Genomic DNA, 24,799 nt, shown 5'->3' with positions numbered 1-24,799 from the left:
GGATGTTCGTCCACATGGGGGAAGAATGAAGTTGGAGCCCTACCTCACACCATACACAAAATTAACTCAGTGGATCAAAGACCGAAATGTAAGAACTGAAGTTATGGAACTCTTAGAAGAAAAATATAGAAGTAAATCTTCACCTTTAGCACAGCTTCTTAGATTGGACTCCAAAAGCGCTCATGACCAAAGGAAGAATTGGACTTCATCAAAAGAAAAACTTTTGGCCCTGGCTGGGTGGCTCAGTGGATAGAGCACTGTCCCAGGGCACCAAGGTCACAGGTTCAATCCCTGGTCAGAACATATACGAGAAGCAACCAGGGAGTGCACAACAAAATGGAACACATTGATGCTTCTCTTTCTCTTTTTCTCCCTTTCCCTCTCTCCCTTCCTCTCTGTCTCTCAAATCAATGGAAAAAATAAAATAACATAAAAAGTTTTGGCCTTGACCAGATAGCACAATTAGTCCTGATACCCAAAGTTTGTCAGTTCAATCCCTGGTCAAAGCACATACAAGAACAGATCGGCCCTGGCCGGTTGGCTCAGTGGTAGAGCGTCGGCCTGGTGTGCCGAAGTCCCGGGTTCGATTCCCGGCCAGGGCACACAGGAGAAGCGCCCATCTGCATCTCCACCCCTCCCTCTCTCTTTCCTCTCTGTCTCTCTCTTCCCCTCCCGCAGCCAAGGCTCCACTGGAGCAAAAGATGGCCCAGGCGCTGGGGATGGCTCCTTGGCCTCTGCCCCAGGCACTGAAATGGCTCTGATTGCGGCAGAGCGACACCCCAAGATGGGCAGAGCATCACCCCCTGGTGGGCATGCCAGGTGGATCCTGTTCGGGCGCATGTGGGAGTCTGTCTGACTGCCTCCCCGTTTCCAGCTTCAGAAAAAAAAAAAAAAAAGAACAGATCAATGTTTCTCTCTCTCTCTCTCTCTCTCTCTCTCTCTCTCTCCCTGTCTCTCTGAAATCAATCAATAAATTAAAAATATATAGCCTGACCTGTGGTGGCGCAGTGGATAAAGCATCGACCTGGAAATGCTGAGGTCGCCAGTTCGAAACCCTAGGCTTGCCTGGTCAAGGCACATATGGGAGTTGATGCTTCCTGCTCCTCCCCCCTTCTCTTTCTCCTCTCTCTCTCTTCCCCTCTCTCTCTCCTTTCTAAAATGAATAAATAAAAATAAATAAATAAAAATAAAAAAAATAAAAAAATATATATACAAACTTTTGTGCTCTGAACAATCCCAACAAGGAAGTGAAAAAAACAAACAGCCCATAGAAAGAGAGAAAACCTTTGCAAATCGTACATCTAATCAGGGGCTTGTATCTATAGCAGGGGTCCCCAAACTACGGCCCATGGGCCGCATGCGGCCCCCTGAGGCCATTTATCCAGCCCCCACCGCACTTCTGGAAGGGGCACCTCTTTCATCGGTGGTCAGTGAGAGGAGCATAGTTCCCATTGAAATACTGGTCAGTTTGTTGATTTAAATTTACTTGTTCTTTATTTTAAATATTGTATTTGTTCCCGTTTTGTTTTTTTACTTTAAAGTAAGATATGTGCAGTGTGCATAGGGATTTGTTCATAGTTTTTTTTTATAGTCCGGCCCTCCAATGGTCTGAGGGACAGTGAACTGGCCCCGTGTGTAAAAAGTTTGGGGACCCCTGATCTATAGACAATATAAAGAACGCTTATAACTCAACGATAAAAAGATAAATAACCCACGTTAAAAATAGGCCAAAGGTCTGAATAGACATCTCCCCAAAGAAGACATGCAAATGGGACAGGAAGCACGTGGAGGGATACGCAACACCGTTCGTTCCTCGCCTGGGACACGCTGCGTGCAAACCGGGAGGGGCTACCACTTCCTGCCAGCCGTCAGCCCGAACAAAAAGACAGATAACACCGCGTGTTGGTGAGGGCACGGGGAAACTCTCAGACCGCGGACGGCAGGAATGTAAAATGCTGCATCTACTCGGGCAGACGGTTTGGGATTCTTCAAAAGGTTAATTACAGAGTTTGCATGCGACCCAGCAATTCCACTTAGACATATGTCCGAGAGAAATGAAAACCTAAGTTTCATACAGAAACCTGCACATGAATATTCATCGCGGCGTACTCATCCTATACCCAAAGTGGAAATAATCCAAACGTCCATCAGCGGATGAGTGGATAATAACGTAGGGCTCATCCGTGCAATGGGATATTATTAGGCAATAAAAGGAATGATAGTGATATGCCCCAGGTCTAGGACATAAATGAATATCAGAAGCATGAGGCTAAGTGAGGTCAGCCTGTCACAAAGACCACCCAGTGTGTGATTCCACTGATCCGAAATCTCTCTAATAGTCAAGTCTGTGCAGACAGAAAGTGGGCACCTAGGTCTGGGTGTGATGGTTGGGGACACGGAGTTTCCTTTTGGGATGAGAAAATAAGTTCTCAAATTAGATTGTGGCGGTGGTCGCACAGTTCTGGGAATGTACTACAACCTGACACATTGTACACCTTTAACGGGTGATTTTAATTTTCACAAGGCATTTATTATACCTCAATAAAGCTGTTTGGAAAAGGTAGCCTTGGGTTCAAGTTCCTGACCTGTCCTCCAGGGTCCCCTCAGTCAAGTCTCTCTCCCCCATGAACTTTTCAGTCTTAACGCCAGTCTGAAAAGCTCTGCCTTCCCGGGGTTATTGCAGGGCCTGGGATGAAATGACAGACAGGAAACAATGTTTCATTTGTAAGGTTTGCATTTAGTATTCAAATTTATTGCAAAAGGAAACGTATGCATGTTGCTGTTGTATAAAATTCACGTGGCAGACGTGGGTGCTCAGTGAAGAGTCAGCCTCGTTCCTGGGGTGATGGAAACGTCCCACGTCCTGATTGAGGTGGTGATCACACACATGTGTCTGTCAGAACTCACGGAACTATACCCTCAAGAACTGTGCATTTCACTGTCAATAAATAATACGTTTAAAAATATTCTAAGGCCCTCCTCTCCCTTCTCTCTGCCTTCCCCAGCCCTCGGAGGGAGGCACCTCATCTATAGTTCTGAATCTACCCCCCCCCCTCCCTGCCCCCACAGCTCGGTCTACCTGCTACACACAAGCAAATAAAACACCTTATTATACTCTTTAGTACCCAGTGTAAGAGAATGTGCTACACACACTGTTCTGCCCTCTTTTCCCCCCTAAAGAATACACAAAGCCAAACCCAAATCAGCCTGTGCTCGAACTGCTGCCCACGGACGGGTCTGGATGTGCCACAGCGTAGCCAAGTGTCCGCCGCCAGCGGGCACTGGGGTGTTCCAGCCTGCTGCTATTACAAAGAGTGCTTCTTCGGTGAGTAACCTTGCACACAGCGATAGATCATTTTCCCATTTGTAAGCGGTGTCTAGAGGACAGATTCTTGGAAGTCAACACCGAGTCAAAAGATACATGTGTTTGGAACTTGGACATTGTGTTGGAGGTTCCAAGAGCGTCCGCCTCACCACACTATATTGCAGGTTCCACGTGTCATTAAACTGTTTAATCTGTGCCTGCCCGTCTGATAGTTTGAATTTGCACTTCTGCTGCGAAGTACGCGACGTGGCACTTTTTCATGACCTTTTTTTTTTTTTTTTTTAATTTTGGTTTCTGTTCATAACCTCTGCCCATTCTTTTTTTTCTTCTTGGGTATTTTTCTCATTGATTTGCAAAAGCTGTTTACATATGGGGGCATTGGCTCTTTGCTTAGGCTATAAGTTAGACATATTGTTTCTTTTGTGGCTTTTGGGTTTTCTGAGTGTTTGTTGTTAAGTTCTGGGCATAGGAAGAGGTTGACACCATTGTTTCTCTGGGTCCCAGTTCTCAGGATGGATGTGGGGAGGGTTCTCCTCTACATCAATCTCAGCCAGTGTACCCCTCCCCCTTCCGTGCACATCTTAGGTCAGGGGTCCCCAAACTTTTTACACAGGGGCCAGTTCACTGTCCCTCAGACCATTGGAGGGCCGGACTATAAAAAAAACTATGAACAAATCCCTATGCACACTGCACATATCTTATTTTAAAGTAAAAAAACAAAATGGGAACAAATACAATATTTAAAATAAAGAACAAGTAAGTTTAAACCAACAAACTGACCAGTATTTCAGTGGGAACTATGGGCCTGCTTTTGGCTAATGGGGTGGTCAATGTGCTCCTCTCACTGACCACCAATGAAAGAGGTGCCCCTTCCGGAAGTGCGGTGGGGGCCGGATAAATGGCCTCAGGGGGGCCGCATGCGGCCCGCGGCCCGGGCCGTAGTTTGGGGATCCCTGCCTTAGGTGATGGAGTGACCTGCCTGGGTCAGTTACTCCCGCCCAGGCCATCCTTAGAGGAAAGAGAAGGCTACCGCGGTGTGCAGAGAAACACGTGGCGAGTCCCCATCTATTCTGAAAGCGTACTCAGTCACCCCCTCTGCGCTGGTCAGGAGTGTGGCACAGAGGTGAGTCAGACTGCTGCTCCCTTGAGCTCACAGTCTGGTGGAAGACCCAACATAGGGAGCCCTTGGCCAGGGAATCCGAGGGCCTCTGGGGCACAGGGGGGGCACAGACACATGGGAGAAGGCCGCAGTCCCATTGCCCCAGGTCTCAAGGCCCCTCACTGTCTCACCTGCCGCCCTCCCAGAGAACACTGGGGAGGGGAGGTGGGGGGGGATCCTGAGACGATGTTTGGTTTGTTCGAATAAACACAAGACTTGTTGACCCAGTTCCTGTGCAGCCCTGGTCTCCCGTGAAAAGGGAGATGTGAACAGTAGTCACTAAGTGGCTGTGAGGACCAACTGGCTGGTGCAAGCAGCTTGCCGGGCAGGACCCTGGAGGTTTGTAGGTGTGCTTGTGTGCGTGTGTGTGTGTGTGTGTGTGTGTGTGTGTTGGGGGAGGTGGGCAGGGGTGGAGTTGGATGTGCTTCTCTGAGGGTGTATGGAGCAGGATGCGGTACAACTGGTAGACCAGCTACTGTTGGGCTTCCCCGTGTATGTGGGGAAGAGGTCCTGTGATCCTGTCCTGCCCAGACGAATCCCGGTGGGAGATGAGGACCATGTCTGCAACAGAGGCTGGGGCGTGCTGTTCAGGAGATGTCGGAGAGGAGGGGTGCAGGGGGGGTTAGGGGGTGGAGATCTGGCCTCACCACAGAGGCCCTGAGGGAGGGTGGCCTCGCTGGATTCAACCCAAAGGAAGATGGGTTTCCCTCCCACCACCAGCCCTACCCTGCCTGGGTTTCCCCTTCATTCCTAGCTTGAGGGATGTCTGGCCTTTTGGAGTTGGGGGGGGGGGGGAGCGCAGCAGCCCGGCTTGGCCATCTCAGAGAAAACAAGGGCGTGTTTCAACATCTCATGGAACTAGAGAAGGGGGGAGGACGCAGAAAGGCCCGGATGTCCGGCAGGCGCCCTCCCCTCGGGCAGCAGCGGGGCTCCTGGGCACTGTCTGGGACTTTGAGGGGAGAAACCGAGAAAAAGGGGTGCTCTGCAGCCTGGGCGGCTGCAGACTGCTGAGGAGGCAGCGCATGGCCACTGGGTACCTAGGCAACAGAGACCCCAAGGCCAGCCTCGGCCCCCACCTCCCGTCCCCTGCGTAGGGACTCAAGGACAGAGCAGCCCGCAGGCAGTGGCTCCGTCCTTGGCTGTTATCCTCCAGGTCTGAGAGTCCCCGGAATGGTGGTGGCATCTCTGCCACCCCCGCCCCCTCTGGGGCCTTGGCTCTCCGCTGCCCCGCGGGGACGTCGAGTCCAGTGGAGGCACGGGGTGGGGTGGGGTGAAGAGCTCGCGGGAGGACGGCCCGCGCCGCCGCAGCCTGGACGGAGTCTATGGGCTGCGGAAAGGCCGCTGGGTCGGCCCCGAAACAGAGCGCCTGGCTCTTCTCCTCGCCGGGGGCAGCCCTGGCCGCAGCCTCACGCGCGGCTGGCGGAGGGCGCCCAGGACCCCGCCCTCACCCTCTAGCCGCCCCCTCCCCGAGCCGCGCGCGCTCCCAGCCCGGCCCCGCCGCCGCCGCCTCCCTTTGTCCACCCGGGCAGGATCCCGCGGCAGGGCCGCAGCGCAGGGGGCGGTGTCCGGAGGGTCGCGCCTGGCGCCTTCCCGCCGGGGTCCCGGCTCCGCAGCCCCAAACCTGGCAGCACTGGAAGCGGCGCGCAGGCCGTGCCGAGTGGGGGCGCTCTTGAGCCTCGTTTGACATTTTTACCCAAAGCGCCAGCCGCAGGCACGGGCAAGGGCGGGGGGCAGTGGGAGACGCCCCGGAGGCGGTGTGGTCGCTCCGGGCGAGTTCCGGGCGACAAGGGGGCTGCGGATTAAGAACCGACCGAGCGATTTCGGATGCGAATGAAGGGGAACGGGGGTCGGTGGGAAGGAACCTCCCGGGAATAGGAAGGGGCCTGGCGGGTCCCACGCCCCTTCCCTCCCTCCAGCCGCAACGGGGGGCGAGCAATGGGAAGGTAGTGGGCGTGGTCAGCGATCTGGCGGAGGGCAAGTCCCTGGGGGCCCGACCACTCGCTCTCGTCCCCACCCCCCCACCCCTGCATGTGCGCGCCCTTGCGGGCTGAGTATTTGCGGACGCGCGCGCCCACACAGGGTCTGACTTGGGGTCAACTTTCACGCGATTCCCTGGCGTGTGTGCATATGCTAGTGTCCACATGCGCGTGCACATCTCCGCCCCTGGCGCACACCGCCCGTCACCACCAAGCATCCGACTCCCAGACCATGGTGGGGGGGGGGGCTTGCAAATGGTGGTCGAGGGCGGGGGCAGGGGGCGCGCGAGGCGGGCGCGGAGGAAGGGGCGAGGCTGCCTCTGGGATCCCCACAGCGCCCCCACGCACGCTCCAACTTCCCTTCCCGTGTCACCCCTTCGGACACCCCCCCCCAGTCCATCGACGTGCGGGAGCTACACCGCGGCTCGCCCCCGCCCCTCCTCCAGCCCTCCCCGCTCCGCTCCGACACGGAACCTTCGATCACGCTCAGAAAGAATGTGCTACAACCTCGGCGCTGCCCGGGCCGTCGCCAGAGCGCCCGCGCCGGAGCCGGAGCCGGAGCCGGAGCCGCAGCCGCCGCTGCCCCGCCTGCCCGGCCGGCCCCAGACTTGGAGCGCGCGGTCTCCGCCGCCGCCCCGCGCTCGCCCCGCGCTTGACGCAGTGAGCGCCGCAGCCCGGCTCCCGCCGGCTCCGCTCTGTTCCCCGGCGCAGGCCGAGCCCAGCCCGGCGGGCTCCGGGAGGGGAGGGCAGGGCGCGTGGGGGAGGAGATCTGTCTGGAGCCAGCGAGCCCGGAGGAAGAGGAGGTGGAAGGAGGGGAAGCCGCCGCCGCCGCCGCCGCCGCCGCGCTTCGGGAACCTGAGCACGCGCGCCCCGCTCGCCGTGACCGTGCCTCCAGCCCCGGGCCCGCACCCCGGCCCAGGTAGGAAGGGGGTTGAGGGGATTGCGGGGGGCGGAGGTCCCCTCTGTCGCAGCTGCGGGGCCAGCGGGTCCCCGCCCCTGGAGGAGGCGGAGAAGATGCTCTCCCGGCAGGCGCGGGGGCAGGCGCGGGTCCCCAGTGGCTCCCCGAGCCCGGGCCGCTCCAGCCCCCGCGCCCTGCCCAGGGCGGCCGCACCAGGGCCGAGTGCCTCCCACCTCGTGGGGCTTTGGTTGCGGCGCGTTTGGTCCGCGGTTTCCGGGCTCCTCCCCCTACCCCCGTGTTACGAGGCGGGTGCCCCTGAAGTTAGCGGTCGGCGAGCCTTGGCCGGACAAACTTCCCTTCCCCGACACCGCGACTCCAAGGGCGGGGGGAACTCCGGACCCCTCGGGCTTGGAGGCGCCACGGAGACCCCGAAACTTTCCTGAGCGCTGTGAGAGCGACAGGCAGGCTGGGCAGGAAGGAGAGGAGGGGGTGGTTGTGCTGGCGAGCGCACGGTGGGAGTCGCAGCGCCCGAGCCGGCCCACAGACCGCCCAATCAGGGACACCGTCTCCTAGCTGAGGGCACGCAGAGAGCGGACTGTGGGCGCCGAACCCTCGCACCGCCGGCGGGGGTGGGGGGAGCCCCGCCCCGCGCTGCTGGAGTCTTCCAGGGGGACGTTACCGGAACCCCCGTCCCTCGTCCGGTCGCTCCTTCGCTGCCCAGATCGCGGGACAGACCTGCTCACCGCTATTAATAGGCACCAGCGACCCGAGGCTCACCCCGCCCGGGAAGCCGCCAAGCTCGGCTTGGTTGCGAGTCCTGGGGACCCCGGGCCCAGAGCCGACTCCAACTCCTCCCCAGCTCTCAGGGTCCCCCTCCTGACACTCCTCCCTCCAACCCCGCGCCCTCCTCCTACTGTTTCCTCTCCGGTCTCGGGATGTCACCCCCGCGCCCCCCCCCCAACTTTTTCTCTTCTCAAACTGCACCGTGTGGCCTGTGGCCGCCCCATCAGTCAGGGGTCCCACCCAGGTTGGCGCGATTCCAGTATAGTCCCCAACGCAGCCCTGCTCCGGGATGGGGGTGGGGTCCCTGGAGCCAGACTGCTGGAGGCTGAGCGGGAATTTCTTCGCGTCAGCGACTCTCCCCTCCTCCTAACACTCCGCTGCGCGGCACACTCCCCTCCCTGCAGGTCGCCACCCCCTCTGAGGGGCAGGGCAGAGTGAGGTGGTCCTCCTAGCAGTCTAGGGGGGACCTGTGAAGCTCCTGAGAGGGTTTGGGGTGCAGCTTCAGCTGCAGGCGCACAGAGCAGGCAATGTCCTGCTTCCAGGGTTGCCTTCGTGCATCCCGAAGACCCGGGTGGATTTAGTGTCTTCTCCACGCCACCCCAAACTCGAGTGGGAGGATTTGGGGGTAAGGGGGTACTGTACTTCTTTCCGTCTTCGGGGGTCTGCTGAGCCGAGCCCTCAAGCAGCTTGGGGTCTTGGTTCCCAGGGCTGGCCGCCGGCCGGCCCGCCCCCTCCATTGACTCTGAGACCCCAGCGCCCTCCAGCGCTGGGGTTCGCGCCCCCGCAGCCTCCCATGCCTGGTGAGTCAGGCCTCCATCCTCTCCCCACCTCTGGCTCCGGGAGTGGGGCAGGGGCCGTGGGGTCGCAGTGTGGGGTCCCTGACAGATGTCCTCGCGGGCCAACGTTCTGGTAACGGAATCAATTACTTGCATCATGCAGGCCGCCAATCAGGCAGCCACCCAGCTGAGACTCAGGGGAGGAGGTCGCAGCCGGGATAGCACAACCTCCACTGGGAGAGGGGGCTAGGAGGTGGGGCGTGCAGCGTGGAGGACCCCCACGCCCCCTCTTGCCTCCCATCTCTTCTGCCCTCAACTCTGCACTTGACTGTCTGAGCCGGCTCCTGGATCCTCCCAGTGCGAGGGCGTGTGTGTGTGTGTGTGTGTGTGTGGGGATCTCCCGCAGGGACCTCCACCCGCCCCTCCAGGTGACCCCTGAGCTCCTCGCAGACCCCTGAGCTTGGGCAGGCACAGCCTTGTGCAGCAGTGCGGGTCAAGGGCCTCGTGCCCTGGCTTGCACGGGCAGAAGCGGGCTTAGCACTTGTGCCAGGAGAGCAGCGAGGAGGTCGTGTCTAGCACAGCCCCTCGCACTCTGAGACGCCCATCAAAGACCAGCCGGGTCCCTCCGGAGCCGCAGCTGCTTGGCCAGTGGGTCTGGGAAGCAGGCTGGAAACAAGGCGTCAGCACCTTTGGCCTGGGTTTGCCTGGGAGAGGCCGCCCTGGGCGGAAGTTCCTTCTGCTCACTGCACAGGGCCCCTGAGGCCAGAGGCTGGGAGGCTGCTTGCTCGGACCTCTTGGAGAGTAACCAAGGGTCCCCTCTGAGGGAGGAGCAGTTTTTCTCCAGAGGGAGTTGTAGCCGGGAGAGAGGGCAGCCCGCTCGCTCACCACCCACTCCCTTCTCTCTGCCGGGCCTGGCATTTCTGAGGCTTGCAGTTATCTATCCGGTGACAAGGCCCTCGGCCTGCGCCTGCTGGGACAGGGGTCAGGGTAGGGGGCAGTCCAAGGAGAACGCTGAGGCTCAGATTCTCCCTATGGCTCAGCTGCCTTTCTCCCTATACCTCACCCTGAGCCTGGAGCGGTGATGATGTGTGCCCCCAGAACTTGTCTGTAACCACGGGGCACTCGGGTTTCCGTCCCAGCACCTCGGTACACTCACAGGAGCTCAGTGAGACCCCCCCCTCGCCCGGCCCGGCCTGGCCAATCTTCTGTGCCCGGCCCATATAGGACCGGCTTGCGCTGCGGTTGCTCATTCACATCCCTCTCCGGTCCCCACACACTATAGGATTTATCTTGATTTGCTGCCTTTGAATTGAGTCAACTCTTTTGTATGCTCGGTGAATTGCCCAGCTGCTGGCGGGGAGCGGAGAGCGTGCCGGGGGTACTGAGGCCGGGAATCAGAGGCGGGCGGGGGACAGGAAGCGGGGAGGGGGCGGGTGCGCCACGGGGGACGGGCAGGCTGCGAGGGGACAGAGCGGGGCCCTGAGGCGCGGGCCGGGGCGCCCATCTCGGCTGGCCGAGGGTACTGCCGAGGCGAGGAGGAGTCCGGAGGAGGAGGCTCCGTTCTGAGGGTCCAGGCTGCCTCTCTGGCTCCGCTTGGGATGAGCTGAGCGTCCTGGGGCAAGCCTCGGGGCCTCTCTTGACTCAGTTTCCCCGCCTGTAACGTGCGGAAAAGGGAGGCTTCCGCAGACGCAGGTTGTGAGGGTCAAACTAAGCGGGTAGAGTGTTCGAGAGCCTCCCGGAGGCATCCAGAGGTTGGGGTGAGTGAGAGAAGAAAGGGGGCCAGGGCTGGGGAGAGGGGTCCGGCCCTACCTGTCCCCCCACCCGTGCGTCCCCCTGCCCCTAGGTCCATGCCCTCTCGGATGTGTCCTGGGTCCACCCGGGCTCTGAGAACGCCTTGGCTTTGCTTACTGTTGAGGGGGTCGTGGGTGGCTGATCCAGGCCACAGCTGTTGCGCGCTCTCCCACCCTAAGTGCCGCCCCCGCCGCTGCCGGTGCGTGGAAGAGCAGGGTGGGACCGCGAGGAAACCTTCCCGCTCTCTAGTACCTCCCTTTCCCCCTACCCTGCACCCCCCCCCGCCCCCCGCCCCTTCGCTCCTGGGCCGCGGAAGGAAGGAGCGAGGCGGCCAGGAAGCCGGGCGCGCGGAAGGGGTTCGGTAGGGAGGGGACGAAAGGGAGGGCGAGACTGAGACTCGGAGCCGGACTCCAGCGGGAGGAAGGGGGTGGGAGGGAGGAGCGAGCGGGAGGGAGCCGCGAGGAGGGGGGAGGGCGCGCGAGAACAAGGCCCCCCTGCCCGCGAGGCGAGGCGAGGCGAGGGGCGGGGCCGCGCGCGGATCGATGGGCGAAGCAGGGGAGGAATTTCAATCCCTGGAGCGAAGTTAGAGCTTGAAGGACGGCGGCGGCAGCGCAGAGCCAGAACGGCGGCGGCGGGCAGGTAAGCGTGGAGCCCGAGGAGCCCGCGTCCGAGAGGGACCAGGACCGGGGGCGCAGGCCTCGGGCGACACCCCGTGCGGCGCGGCGGACCCCGCACCGTGCGTCCCCGTGCGTCCTCGCTCTCTTTGCGCGCCCCCAGCCCAGCCCCGGAGCGCCCCGGGCCCCGCGTGCCCTCCAAGCGCAGCGGGCAAAGTTGGAGGAACTTGGAGACGGCGGGGCGGGGGTCTGGGTCAGGGTTCCCTCGCCGCCCCAGTCGTTGTTGGACCTCGGACAGCTGCTCCTCCTTAGGACCTGCCTCTCTCCTCGCTCCCTCCCCTCTCTTCTCCGCTTCTCCCCGGGAGGTCCGTACCCAGCCCGACGCTCTAGAGCTGCTGCTCCTGGTGTTCAACCCTCCGCGCCCCCTGCCCTTTCGACGCGGTGGTCCCTGACTCGCATCCCTCACCACCCCTGACTGCCTGCCCATCCTCTGACCCCCCCCCCCATGTTGCCTCTGCGGGGGGGAACGTCCAGCCGCACACACCGGGGAGGGGCCGCATTCCGCGGTGGGGAAATCAAACCCCTGGTGTGTGTGTGTGTAGGGGGGTGCCTTTGTCTTTGCTCTATCCCTCGCCCCACCAGGGACCCACTGTCAGTGTCATTCTGGAGAGGGGAGGGCGTGTGCCGAGTCTCTGCCCCGACCTGCCTGTAAAGGCGGGGGTCCTTCCTATCTTTTCGAAGTCAAAAGTAACCTGCTTGCTGCTTAGGGTGGGGCCCTGGCCGGTGTTCTCCCTCCAACACAGACCAGCGGTCTCATCAAAATCAGACCCTTACAGGCGCCAGCTGTGTGTGACCTTGGGGGCAGGTAACCTTTCAGAGCCTCAGTTTCCCCGTCTGTGAAGTGGCGGTGTAATTCTAAGGTATACTGTAAGGAAGGAACTTGGCGGTGTAGGCTCGGCACAGAGACGGCCCCCGGAGCCTTCTCCTGCAGGCTCGCAGACCCCAGCAAAGCCTCAGGTGTGAGCGCCCTCCCTCTGCGTGGGCACCGCCCTCCCTCCAGGTGCACAGGCTGAGTACTTCTTGGATGCAGCTGGGTCTTCCTTGCACTGCCTGCACTGGGCAGGGGGCTGTGCGGGAAGCACCGCAGGGTCTAAGATCCCGGAGGTCCCCGGGACAGGCACTTTTGAAGGGTGCAGACCTTGGGGAGTTAGAAAGGGCAGGCCACCCCAGTCTGCCTCTCTCAGGGGCCCCCCCAGCCCCGCCCCGCCCCGCCCCAGAGGAAACCAGCGAATGGGGCTTCGAAGCCACAGAGAGGCTCATCATTCCCGCCTGGCAGGCCCCTGGCCGCCTCTGCCCTGGGTCCTTGCAACTTCCACCTTACCGTGAACAGTGCTGGAGGACAGACAGACACCCCATTCCAGGTTTGTGCCCCCCCACCACACACACACACACTTTATCGGAAGAGGGGACACACCCAGAGAGAGAGGGACACACTCCAGAAGGCCACACGTCACGGGGGAATGCCAGGCGTCATTCACTCTGGATGCAGGGAGTGGAGCCGGACCAGGACCCCAGCACCGTGGTCCTTGTGTTCATGCCCAGAGGACTTGAGGGTCCCTGAGTCAGGAAGGTCAGGAGCCTGGCCTCCCCCCGTCAGCTGGACCCAGTGTGGTGGCTGGGCAGCCCCATGGCCGGCCACCCTGTGTGGCAGGCCAGGATAATACAGCAGGCTGACCGCAAGCCGGCAGCCCTGACTCTGGGAGATGCTGACACTGGCACCGCACGTCGTCCGGAGGCCTGGCCGTCCTGGCGAGGAGGGGAGGGGATGGGGGGAGATACGGTGGGCACAGCCCCTGGGCAGGAAGGGAGCAGCATCCCTTCCCCTGTGTCCCGTAGGTAGGACTCCCTCTGTAAAGGTCAGCAGTTCTTCCAACTGCCTTTGGCAGCAGTGTCCCCTACCTCCCTACCCTCTCCCCAAAGAAATAGGTGGCCAGGTCCCCCAGAAAGAAGCGCCTAGGGCGCCACAGCTTGGACCCAGCGACCCCTTTCTTTCTTAGATTCTTAGGGGTTTGAGTCTTTGGTCCCCAAATGTCTCCTGTCAGCATCACCTCCCAGGGAGAAAAAAAATCAGTGGGGCCAAAATGATGACAATGACTTCAATCCATGGGGTAAAATGGGGTGTCTGCCTGGGTCCCGTGTCTGAGCGTGTCTCACACACACACACACACACACACACACGCACAAGTTCTAGATGTCAGTGGGTTTTCTAAACACTCAGGAAACCGCCCTCCTCGGACCCCTGGGTCAGAGCCCCGCCGTCGCCCCTACCCATCAGCAGAGGACCCTGCTCCAGAGGGTGCCGTAACAGCAGGAGAAATTTACGTGCAGGGATGCATGGACTTGGCGTTCATATATCTCGGCAGGAAGCAGGCAGGCGGGCAGATGCGTGGCTGCCCGGGGTGGTGGTGGGGAGGACGCAGGATAAAAAATGCCCATGAGTGACAAGCAAGCGATGGCTCTCTGGCACCGGGTGACGGGGCCATACATTTCTGGGCACGAACGTGGAGCCGGTGGTGGCACGACCGTGGGTACATTGGGTACATTTCTCACCCCCCTCATACTCCCCACAAGGCCCTTCTTCCTTTTCTGTGCTGTATGGACTCCGATTTCTTCCAGCGGAAGCAGCTCGGGTGTCCACTGGTCTTGAGTGAGTGGGTCACGTTGGGGTGGCTGATGGTGGAGCCCACACGGGGGACAGCAGCCCTGCTGTGGGAGGAAGTGTGGCGCTGCCCTTCCCAGCACCCACTGTGCAGATGGGGAGACTGAGGCCGAGCGGGGCAGGGTAGTGTCTTTGAGGACACCCACTGGGTGGGCGCAGACGGTGCTGGAAAGGGGCGTGGTGCTCCCGGCTGTTGGTTCAGATCTGGGAGTTTGAGCAGGGCAGGCACAGCCTCGGCTGAGGGGACATGTGCTCCCTGTCCCCCTTCCCCCCCTTCTCGTGCACCTTATGCCCGACGGCAGCCCTGGAGGTGAACAAGAAGTGGGGGGCTGCTGTGGACACTCAGCCCCTTTCTCTGGGCCTGCCTGCCCCTTGCCGGCTGAGACCTGGCTTTGCCAAGCTCTTGGGGGAGAGGAGGAGGGGTTGGAGAGACTTCCCTGGGACTCAGCAGACACGGGGTGGGGGTGGGGGGTGGGCAGGAACAGAGACTTCTGGCCATTGGAGCTGGAAGAGTCCCTGCCGGTTTATTCAGCAAACACGGTGAGGGCCTACTGTGCGCTCTGGCTGGAGCCTGGGGACGAGATGGTGACGAGACTCGGATGTCGGTGGCGCTTGCGTCCCACAGCGGGAGCACATGGACAGGGTCCTTCCCCAGGGAGGCCAGCTGGCCCGGCCCCGCCTTCCAGAAGGGTCCAGCACCACCCAAGGTGGAGGGACACAGACTGGTGGAGCCAGGACTGGGCTGGCCTCAGCTTGGAGACAGAGGAGGAGCGGGGGGAAATCGAGTCACAGAGGCCAGCCCAGTGTCTGGGCCCTGGGCCACGCCTGCAGCGGGCCGCTCAGTGTCAGCCCCCCCCTCCGCCCAGCTGTTCCGGGGGGGGGGGGACCTGGGTCTGACTCAGCTCTGTCACCTCCCTTCCTGCCCGACAGTGAGTCCTCGTGTCTCAGGACTTACGGCCAGTCTCGCCCTCACAGTTCCCCTCCTCCACGAGCGCTCCCAGCTCCTTCTGAGGGAAAGGGTCCTCCCGGGGGGGGGGGTGTCCAGCTGGCCCTTAGGGATGAGCAGCACTTAGGTGACCTGGGAGGGCGGGGTGGGCGGGAGCTTGGATGGTCGCCGGGCAGAAACGGCAGGGCTGTGTGGCTTCTGTTCTAGGCTCCTCCCTCTGCCGGCACTTGGGTGGACCCCCCCCCCACGACCAGCACCCCCACACAAGACTGGGCGCAGAGAGAGACCAGACTGGGTGACCATGGGGGAGACGGGGAGGGAGGAGGACAACCCCCCAGGCCGAGTGGTGACTACCAGTCCCTTGTCCTTAAGAGAGGTTCCAAGTCAACCCCTCCGTATACCAGATGGGGAAACTGAGGCCCAGGTAGGAGAGTGGCGGTCAGTGACGGAGCTGGCGGGAGCGTCCATATTCAGGCTGATTCCCTGGAACCACAGCTCCCACTCCCGACTTAGAACAGAGGGGCACCTCGGACGCCCCTCCCCTGCCCGCGTTGCTGAGGAGCCACAGAGCCTTGCCCGTAGCTCTCCAGCGTGGGGGTAGAGGTGGACACAGCAGCTCCGAGGGCCCACTCTGCCCACCCCTATCAGACACCCCTCTGCCTTCCAGTGGTCACTTCTCTGAAAGGGCCGACCGGACGGTAAGCCTTTCTGAAGTGCCGGCCGTGTGGTGAGCCGTTCGCTGGCCCTGGGGGTGTGGACGGTGGAGGTGTGTGAGTGTGTGAGACCCCCCAGCGGCCACCCACGCTGGCTGCACGCTGTGCCGTGGGAAGCCACCAGGTCGCCGGATCCTCCCCCCGGGGGGGGGGATGGTGGGGAGCCCCTGGGAGATGACTGACTGACGGACGGGCGCCCTCATGTTTACCAACATCCTCACTTTATGTTCAGTGCGTCAAACTCAGGCCCCTCTTAGTCATCAGCGCCCTTGCGTTCATCAAACACAGACACAAGCCGGCAGCTCCGTGCTGCTCCGTGTGGCGGGACAGGGATGGGGACAGGTCAGGAGAGGGGGTTTCCCAGCCCTTCCGCACACAGGAGGCGGCTTGCTGAGCGCACAGTGAGGGCGCACCACTCTGAGGGCTTGGACCCACACGTGTTGCCCCTGTCCATCCGGTGCTGTGCCCCAGGGCCCGAGTGGCGAGGAGGGTGCTGGGTCAGCACCTGGAAATGCCCGGGGCGTGGACACCCAGCTCCCCCCTGAGTGTCTCCCAAGGCTTCGGCCCCCCACAGGGGGCCAGGGCTCTTTAGGGTGTGCGTCCTGACCCGTGGCGGGTCCTCTGCCATCCCCACCGAGGCTCTCCACTTCCTCGGACAGCCCACAGAAGCTTCTGGAAGGGCCCAGCTGCAGGTCCGGCGTGCGCTGTGTCCAGCTAGCCCTGTGAGCGGCACAGGCTACTTCCCCCCGTCCCTTCTGCCTTGGTGCTTCCGTCTGTCAAAGGGGTCACCAGCATAGCCCCTCTCAGGATGTGGGGCTTGGAGCCAAGTCCAGGGGTGCCATGGTCCTGGGTCAGGAGACCCGGGCTGCAGGGAGGGTCCCTTCCCCTCACTGGCCTGGTCTCCCTTCCCTGGGGGCAGGCCAGGGAAGGCGGCCAGTGGGTGAGTCTGAACTGTTGGTACAGGTTCTGAGGTGCCTAGCGTCCCCAGGGCTCCTGGTTTTGTCCCATGGGGCCCTCAGCCCTAGCCTCTGGTGGCCCGGGCTCGAACCTTGTGTCCCTCTGTGCCCTGCCGTGCAGACAGGCAGGGAACGAGGGTGCCAGGAAGAAGCAGCAAGTGCAAGGGCCCTGAGGTGGCCATCAGCTTGGTGTGTTTGAGGAAGGGGGGCAAGAGGTCAGTGTGGGGGGCACCGGGTCCAGGTGTGAGGGTCTCAAAGTGGTGGAGAGCGGAGGCGCATGCGTGTGCGTGTGTGTGTGCGTGTGTGTGCATGTGTATGCATGCGTGTATGTGTGTGTGTGCATGTGTGTGTATGTGTATGTGTTTCCTTTCCCCGGGGGAAGCTTCCCGGAGTCTGGGCAGCTGAGGGATGAGGTTGGTGCTCAGCTTCGGAAGTTCCCTCTGTGGTGTGTGAGAGTGTCGGGGGGAGGCAGGGCTTTTGGGGGCACGGGCTGGAACCAGCCGGTGTCTGGGAGAGACGGGGGAGCCCGGATGGGGCTGATGACGCCAGCGAGGCAGAGACAGAGAGGAGCTCGACATCTGTTCTGACACTACCTAGAGCCTCGACACGCTGTTCCCGGGAGGAAAGCAGTCTGCAGGGTCCAGCCCGTTTCCCCGTCGACAGCCGTTAGGACACGAGGGTGCGTCCCTCTCCCTCCTGCAGGGAGTGGGGTCGTGTGCCCTGTCGCCTCCCCTCGGACAGCCATCAGCGTTTCCGAGATGAAGCGCCCCTCACCCCCAGCACCACCAAAAACACAACCAGATGGGTGTGACCCAGGGGTGGGTGGGCACCAGCCCCGAGGAGGGTGCCGGGGCCAGTGGAGCTCAGGCCACGTTGGGAGCCGGCCGGGAGGCTCCTTCCAAATCGCAGGGCTCGGGTGTCATGTCGCAGTGTGTGTGTGCCTGTGCCCCCCGGGGGGCACTGCCCCTTGGTCTCGGGCAGGGCGGGGCAGCGGGGCGGTGCCGTGGGTCCCGCTGTCTCAGGTAGGGAAGTCTGATCTCAGATTCCTCAGTTCTGTAAGATGAATTTGCCTTTTGCTTGTTTGGTTTTTTTTTTTTGCAAATCCGGTGAAGCGAGTTGTTAGGAAATGAAGGGTGTGTGTAGAGCCCCCAGGGGTTCCTGGGGCCTCACTTAGACTGCGTGGGTCTGCCGCGGCCGGGGGCGGGGCGGAGGCTGGGGCAGGGACCAGACTCGGGCCTCCGGGATTTGCTGTCTGACAGACGTCGGCTTATCTTGGCCCCCTCGTTACGGTGTCCCCGCAGAGCAAGAACATGCTGGATCTGAGGATGCGGTTTTAGAAAAACAACTCACCAGAAACCTGGTGTTACCGCCTGGCCTCAACCACTCGAGTCAGAGCTGAAATCTGCAATGGGCCACGTCCCAGCTGTGCTGAGATCGGAGGACGGGCGGCTGTCACACCCACACCGGACAGGCACACACACACACACACTCGGGACCCACAGCGGGGCCTCTGACACGCACACGGGCGCAGCACACAGCACACCTGTCCACGCTCCGTTTCAGGGGCACCCACGCACGTGCCCGTTGGCGTTCACTGGGACACACCTGTGCCCACCACTCGACACGGACACGCACCCCTCACGCCCACCCCCCAGTGTCTCTCCACACGTGGGTACATGCCCCAGCCCGTGTCTCCTGAGTGAGTGCCCAGCAGGCTGGCGGGTCCAGGTATGTCCCCAAGCACACTGACCTGATGCTGTTTTTGCTGGCAGATTTGGGAGAGGGCTCCTGGGGGCGGCTTGTGCAGCTGGGACACCCCCTTCTGGCCGGCACGACGGAGGGCCAAGGGTCATGCCGTGCCCTGAGGGGTTCTGGGAAGGTGGAGGAGAGGGTCATGTCCCCCTGCTGCCCATCAGGGGAGGAGGCGGGGATCTTTTCCCTTCCAGGCCACGCAGGGGACCCTTGGCTTCTCTCCTGCCCCACCCGCCACAACCTGTTTGCTGAGGACTCCGAGCACCGTGCGACCTCAGAGCACCATGTCCGGTGACTAAAGCAGGTCTGGTTGTGCTGCCCATTTCACAGATTAGGAAACTGAGGGCTGTGTGATGCTGTGTGACTGACAGATCTGGCGGGAACTGCTGAGGGGGGCGAGGGCGGGTCTTCTGTTTGCTGTGGATTCAGAGAGTCCAGCCTGTGGCTGCTGCCCCTGGGCCCAGTCTGCGGGCTGCCCTGCCGGGGAGACGGCTCTGTCCTCCCTCCAGCCCCCCACACTGCTCGGGGCGCTGTCCTCACGCAGAAGCGCAGGACCTGTGACCCACGGCCATCGGGCAGGGAGGACACCAGCGAGGTGGCCTCCAGCGGTCTGTGGTTTGGCCTCTGCTCTTGATGATGCAGGCAGGGCATCACCGGCACTGCCCACGCTGTGCCCTCCTGCCTTCCTCCCCTCCCTTTCTGCTCCTGGGAGGGTCAGGGCCCGGGGTGCAGTGGAGTGGAGTGGAAGAGCAGGGTGTCTTCCCTCTCCCTACGCCTGAACCCTGAAACCACTGTCCACTCCATCCCCCCACCCCCGACAGTGCCACAGTCCCTGGGTCACTCTGGCCCTAGACACCGTCCCTGGTCGCTGATCTGATCTGACACTTCCTCTGCCTCCATGGTGCCCTTGATTCTAGAGGCGGAGGACCCCACCCCAAGGCCTCCAGCCCCTGCCCTCTGCTCCCACCTGGTGGGCCTCCAGCCCCTGCCCTCTGCTCCCACCTGGTGGGCCTCGCCCCCCCCCCCCGTTTGCCCGTCTCTGGGACCCTGGGGGCAGGGGCGTCCCACTCTTTGCCTGTCCTTGTGCATGACAGGGAGCCGGCAGGAGGGCGGGAGCCAGCCTCAGAGGAGTTGCGTCTGAGAGAAGGATCCCCAGGTCATGGGAGGGGTCCTGCCCGTTTTGAGCAGAATCCTAAGTGACAGGATGGCAGAGGCCGGCAGCCTGGGGGGGCTGCTGGTGAATTATTCTTACCAGCGGCTCCCACAGTTGGAACGAGACACTGGCCAGCTGGGCAGGCTGTGTTGGCACGGAGGCCCGCATGCGCGTTCCCAAGGGGCGCCAGCTCACGGTGGTTCGTCCTGAGCAGCGCCACGCAGGTGTGTTTGTGCACCCGTGACCTGGTACGTGTGCACGTCCCCCAGAGGGTGCCGTTCTGTGGTCTGCCCACACGTCTAGGTTTGTGCGACCAGGGCTACAAATCCAGAAGGTTCCTTTGGCTCCTGCCCGGCGGCCGGACATGGGTCCGTCCCCGCCCCCACGTCCGCCCCCGCATCCGCCCCCGTGTCCGTCCCAGCCACTGATCTGAGGTCTGTCTAGAGACCCACTTCCCTGCACGTTTCCTGTGTCTCACAGCGCGCGGTCTTATGTGGTCCGGCCTCTCACCTACGGCCTGTTTTGAGGTCCATCAATCGTCTACCACGTGCCGCTGGCACCGTGTACGCTGAGCGCAGAGCCGTGTCCCGGTGTTCACTGTATCGAGTTCCATTTACCCACCACCAATGCCCGGCATTCCGGACAGAGTGCTGTTTTCGGGTGTTGCCGAGCGAACAACGCCGTGATCACCGTGTTATGGGTCTCTTGGTGGGTGAGTGCCGTTGTCTCTCAGGGATGGAGCTTCAGGCATGGTGAGTTTCTATTAAAATTTTTAACTCACGGCGGAGCAGGGTCCCAGGCCACCTGCACTCGTCCAGAGGGGTCCAGTTCCTCCCCGCTCTGGCGCACGGGGTGACGTTTATTTGTTTTGAGGTCCTCTGGCGCAAATTGTGCTATCATCTGGGGTTTTAACGGGCATTTTCCTGCGGACCAGCGAAGTTGAACAGTTTTTTCATGGGCTCATTAGGCATTCATCCCTCTTCTTTGATACAATGTCTATTCAAATCTCTTGCCCGCTTTAATGGCTTTTTAAAAATCTTATTATTGAATGTTTAATCATCTTCAAAATTACTGTGAGAGTTCTTGGTAACATTCTGGATACCAGACTTTTTTTTTTTTTTTTAAATCAGAAATATGATGTGCAAATATCCCAGTCGATAGCTTGACTTTCACTTATTTATTTTTTGAAAAGTGTCTCCGAAAAGCACTAAAGTTTTTGTTTATAATGAAGTCCCATAGCCATTGTTTTCTTCTGTGGCTCATAGTTTTGGTGCGAAAGAATGCTTTGCCTAATTCTTGGTGACGAAGGTTTTCCTCTGTGCTGTCTTGTAGGATTTTTATAGTTTGAGCTCTTGCAGTTAGGTCTGTTGCCCATGTGAAGTCAGTTTGTGTGTGGTGTGTAAGGACATCTAATTGTCCCAGCAATGTGTTTTTTTAATTAATTAATTAATTAATTTTTTATTTTTTGTATTTTTCTGAAGTTGGAAACAGGGAGGCAGTCAGACAGACTCCCGCATGCGCCCAACCGGGATCCACCCGGCATGCCCACCAGGGGGCAATGCTCTGCCCATCTGGGGCATCGCTCTGTTGCAAGCAGAGCCATTCTAGCGCCTGAGGCAGAGGCCATGGTACCATCCCCAGCTCCCGGTCCATCTTTGTTCCAGTGGAGCCTTGGCTGTGGGAGGGGAAGAGAGAGACAGAGAGGAAGGAGAGGGGGAGGGGTGGAGAAGCAGATGGGCGCTTCTCCTGTGTGCCCTGGCCGGGAATCGAACCCGGGACTCCCGCACGCCAGGCCGACGCTCTACCACTGAGCCAACCGGCCAGGGCCTATTTTTATTTTTATTTTATTTATTTATTTTTGTATTTTTCTGAAGCTGGAAACGGGGAGGCAGTCAGACAGACTCCCGCATGCGCCCAACCGGGATCCACCCGGCACGCCCACCAGGGGGCGATGCTCTGCCCATCCAGGGCGTCGCTTTGTCGCAACCAGAGCCACTCTAGCGCCTGGGGCAGAGGCCAAAGAGCCATCCCCAGCGCCCGGGCCATCTTTGCTCCAATGGAGCCTTGGCTGCGGGAGGGGAAGAGAGAGACAGAGAGGAAGGAGAGGGGAAGGGGTGGAGAAGCAGATGGGTGCTTCTCCTGTGTGCCCTGGGCGGGAATCGAACCCGGGACCTCTGCACGCCAGGCCGACACTCTACCACTGAGCCAACCGGCCAGGGCCTATTTTTTATTTTTAAAGACTACCTTTTCTGTATGAAGCCTTCCTTGGGGACCACACCTGATCAGGGTTTGTGCCTGGGCTCAGCGCTCTTCCACCGTGATGGCCGTGACTGGCCTCACCCCCGTGCCACTCTGTGCTGAGCACTGTGGCTGGTGGAAGGTCCTGAAGGCAGTTTACTGTAAGGACCCCCCCCCCCCCAGGCGTGTTTTTCTTCTTGAAACGGTTTTGGCTCTTCTAGTAATTGCCTGCGTTACTTTAAGATCAGCTTGCTACCTTCTGAAAAGAAAAATTATTTTACTTGTGACATTTAAAACATTTTTTTTTAATTTTTAATTTTTAAAAAAATTTTTACTTATTCATTTTAGAGAAGAGAGACAGAGAGAGAGAGAGAGAGAGAGGAGAGGGAGGAGCAGGAAGCATCAACTCCCATATGTGCCTTGACCAGACAAGTGCAGGGTTTTGAACCGGCGACCTCAGTGTTCTAGGTCAACGCTTGAAAAACAATATTTTTTTTGTATTTTTCTGAAGCGGGAAACGGGGATAGACAGTCAGACAGACTCCCGTATGCACCCGACCGGGATCCACCCAGCATTCCCACCAGGGGCGACGCTCTGCCCACCAGGGGGCAATGCTCTGCCCCTCCGGGGCATCACTCTGTTGCAACCAGAGCCACTCTAGCACCTGGGGCAGAGGCCAAAGAGCCATCCCCAGCGCCCGGGCCATCTTTGCTCCAATGGAGCCTTGGCTGCGGGAGGGGAAGAGAGAGACAGAGAGGAAGGAGAGGGGGAGGGGTGGAGAAGCAGATGGGCGCTTCTCCTGTGTGCCCTGGCCGGGAATCGAACCGGGGACCTCTGCACGCCAGGCCGATGCTCTACCACTGAGCCAGCCGGCCAGGGCCTCTCTTGGCAATTTTTGGTTTTGTTTTTGTTTCCGTTGTGCAAGCCTTGCTAATGAATTCTCTTCAGCTGTATGTATTCTAAGTGGGGTTTTTTTTTAAGGCCACCACAAATGGAATTATCTTCTTCACTTTATTTTCAGGTTGTCGCTGGCACATCAGCCTAAGACGGTCGAGTTTTGTGTTCCGCTCCCTCGTCCTCTGACCTTGCTCAGGGTAATTACGACGGGCGCGTGCCAGCAGGCTTCTCCGGAGGGTTTTCTGCCTACAGGGTGGCGCCGTTGGTCGATGGAGAGCGTTACGTCTCCCTTGCCAAGCTGCATGCCTTTGATAATTGTTTTCCCTGCCTTGTGGCCCCGACCTGAACCTCCAGGGGAAGTGATTGGAATGCAGAGGTGCCTCGTTCTTCCCCGGTCCTTCACCGGTTTAAGTGTTGATATTCGCTGCGGTTTTCACAGGAACAGCAGAGAACGGTGTTTTGTCAGGATGAGACGTTCCCCTGGGCTCCTGGTTCGCCGACCCAGCCCGGCGGCCCCCGCCCTCAGCGGATGATGAGTCTGTGTGTGTGGGTGAGGAACACCTTCGGAGACCAGACAGTGCTCACCACGGCCCTGGCTTTCACCTCTGTGCCCGTCTGCCGGCTCTCGCTGGCCCGGGGCGGGGGGTGTGTGTGTGTGTGAATGTCTCAGGTCCTCTCTGCTCTCCCCCTGGGCACCCTCGCTGCCTGTCCGCTGGCTGTAGGCGGGGACCTGGTCGAGCATTGTTGTGGCTGTCACATGTCATGTCTGTGGCAGATTTTTGGCTCGTCCACGGGGCTGTCACGGGCCCCCGGCCAGGGTCACTGACCACCTCAGCCCGGTGGGGGTCTCTGGCTCTCCCCGCTCCCTTGTTCCTGACGCCCCTGCTGCTGAGCGTGAGTTCTGTGCCTCCTGCTCTGAGTCAGTTGGCCTCTGGCAGTGAGGCCTCCCATTTCCACGGCCGGCGCTGCCGTGTGAGGATGACACACCGGCCGGGCCAGGAGTGGGGCACCGGGCTCCAGTCCAAGGCGAGGGCACCGCCGAGTCCCCGTTCTGTGCGAAGGTCAGCCCTTATCCACGAACAAAGGGCCTTTGGTCAGTTTCTAGGACGTGGAAACGGTTCCTTTTTGATCATTTTGACTTAGTCTATAGTTGTTCGGGAGAGAGGACTTGGTGACCTTCTCACGACAACCTGCCGGAAGTCCCATCCCTGTGGTGTCATCTTCCAAAGAAACAAAACTTCAAACACCTTGACCCAGGCAGCGCTCTGGGTTCGTTATCACACCAGTGAAGTTCACAGAAGAGTCCGCTTGGTCGAGAAAGAGGACACTTCCTGCAGCTCTGAAGGCCCCTCCGGTCTCCTCATGGGCCTGCCCGTTTCTCTCCTCGAAGGGAAAAAAACACTTTTCTGATTTTTAATACATAAATTAGTTTCCCCCCGTTTCTCTGCTTTATATGAACGGGAGCCACACAATGTGTTCTTCTGAGGCTGGCTGAGTTCACAGTCTGTGTGAACTTATACAGTGGACCATAAACGTTGGTATTGTAGATACAGTTTACATTAAATGTTACATAGTAACTAATTTATCTTTTCTACTGTTGATGGATGCTGGGGTGTTTCTGGTCTTGGCCAGCTGCCGGTAGTACTGCTGTGACATCCCCATGTATTTGCCTTCTGGTGGGCATGCAATACTCTGCTGGTTGCCTAGCGCTGGGGTTATAGATTACGCCTTTGTTCCGTTTCTGTAGATATTGCCAGACAGTTTTCAGAAGCGGTCGCACCAACGTACAGTCCCATGAATGAGTCCCACCGGTTCGTACCAGCTCGGGGCTGGTTGCCCCACGTCCTTGCCAACACTTGAGCTCGTCAGTCCTTTCGACCCGAGACCTGTGTGGGCCTGCGCCTTTCCTCAGTGTGGCTGTTTGGACGTTCTCTTGTGCGAAGTGTCGGTTCAGTTCAGAACTTGTACCCACGTTCCCGTGGCGCGGCCTGTCTTCATCTCACACGGTTTGTGGGAGTGCTTCACACATTGCTTACAACGTCTCCATTCTGGACGGGACGGGTCGCGGCCGGTGTCTCCTCCCACTCTGTGGCTTGATCGCGC

General features: G+C 60.1%; 1 long non-coding RNA gene and 1 other non-coding gene across 3 annotated transcripts in view; both read left to right on the top strand.

Moving 5' to 3' along the window:
* Positions 1-526: 526 nt before the first annotated feature.
* TRNAT-GGU (transfer RNA threonine (anticodon GGU)) lies at positions 527-602 on the top strand. The gene has a single exon. It is a non-coding gene; the product is annotated as a tRNA-Thr (tRNA).
* Positions 603-7,227: 6,625 nt separating this feature from the next.
* The window catches only part of LOC136377464 (uncharacterized), a 51,858-nt gene continuing 34,286 nt past the window's right edge, over positions 7,228-24,799 (top strand). The window contains exon 1 of one of the 2 annotated variants that reach the window (XR_010746304.1): positions 7,228-7,379. This is a non-coding gene — a long non-coding RNA (uncharacterized lncRNA). Of the gene's footprint in view, positions 7,380-11,253; positions 11,348-24,799 lie in introns of those variants that run through there. The other variant, XR_010746305.1, reaches the window with a different exon arrangement.

This window comes from Saccopteryx leptura, chromosome 6 (assembly GCF_036850995.1).
Source record: "Saccopteryx leptura isolate mSacLep1 chromosome 6, mSacLep1_pri_phased_curated, whole genome shotgun sequence".
In the NCBI taxonomy this organism is placed as follows: Eukaryota; Metazoa; Chordata; class Mammalia; order Chiroptera; family Emballonuridae; genus Saccopteryx; species Saccopteryx leptura.
The sequence above is the reverse complement of the archived record's forward strand: the minus strand, read 5'-3'. Positions and strand labels throughout refer to the sequence as shown.